Below are 1,212 nucleotides of genomic sequence, written 5' to 3'. Positions count from 1 at the left end.
GACCTCGTTTTAAACAAATAAGCCGTCTGGGAGCTTTAACCAGACTAACCCTCAGTAAAAACCTAGATCGGCAAGTGATCCTTAAAAACCAATTGCTTCTGGGTAAGAAGATTCGCACATATCCGATTCGTGTCTCAAGAGGAGAAAACAGAAGTGGTCGCCGTTTTCATTATGGTCTGAGCAGAGCGACAATGACATTGATATGTACAATCTCAGCTGGAAAAGCCTCGGAAAAGGGTCAACGGGTCAGGTTTTACTACAACTACTTGAAATGCGTTTGGATAACATCCTTTTTCGATTGGGTATGGCTTCGACCATCCCCGGAGCCAGGCAATTAGTTAACCATAGACATATTTTAGTTAATGGTCGTATAGTGGATATACCAAGTTATCGTTGCAAACCCCGAGATATTATTACTGCGAAGGATAACCAAGGATCAAAAGGTCTGATTCAAAATTCTATTGCTTCATCCGCCCATGAGGAATTGCCAAAACATTTGACTATTGACTCATTCCAATATAAAGGATTAGTAAATCAAATAATAGATAGTAAATGGATCGGTTTGAAAATAAATGAGTTGTTAGTCGTAGAATATTATTCTCGTCAGACTTGAACCTAACAAAATTAAGAAAGAAAGGTTCATAGAATTTTGTCCCCTTTTCGCCGAACTAAATAGATCTAAGGGCCTTAATCCATCCGCATTTTTCACCTATCACAAATGGATCAACAGTAGGATTTTTTTTTTTTTTCTTTTTTGCTCTTTCCTATTTTATAACCACAGTAATTAGGAATAGAGAATTTCTATCAAATAAAGGTCTTATTGCTGGAATAATGGTTTCAATTGTTATTTGATTTGATACATCGTGGTCGATAACGTTGGTGAATTAACAGAAACGGAAAGAGAGGGATTCGAACCCTCGGTAAACAAAAGCCTACATAGCAGTTCCAATGCTACGCCTTGAACCACTCGGCCATCTCTCCTACATAATCTTATTATTGGCCAGAAACTGAGTGAATAGCGAGTTATTTATATTACTGCAGTACAGGTACGACCGATCACTAGTTCCATAGGGAGAATTCCTTTCCCATAAGGAAATGATACTCTGAATCATATAACTGTAATGAAATATACGATCAACCAACATTTATCGAATTTGAAAAAGAGTCAGAAGAAATGGTTTGATCCTCTTATTTCTCGAACCGAGAGATCCA

The 1,212-nt window shown here is 37.5% G+C and overlaps 1 non-coding gene across 1 annotated transcript; it reads right to left on the bottom strand.

The window, feature by feature from the left end:
* Window positions 1-894: 894 nt before the first annotated feature.
* On the bottom strand, window positions 895-981 carry TRNAS-GGA. The gene has a single exon. It is a non-coding gene; the product is annotated as a tRNA-Ser (tRNA).
* Between the last annotated feature and the right edge of the window lie 231 nt (window positions 982-1,212).

This window comes from Ananas comosus, unplaced genomic scaffold (assembly GCF_001540865.1).
Source record: "Ananas comosus cultivar F153 unplaced genomic scaffold, ASM154086v1, whole genome shotgun sequence".
Taxonomy (NCBI): domain Eukaryota; kingdom Viridiplantae; phylum Streptophyta; class Magnoliopsida; order Poales; family Bromeliaceae; genus Ananas; species Ananas comosus.
This window is presented reverse-complemented; position numbering and strand designations above follow the sequence as displayed.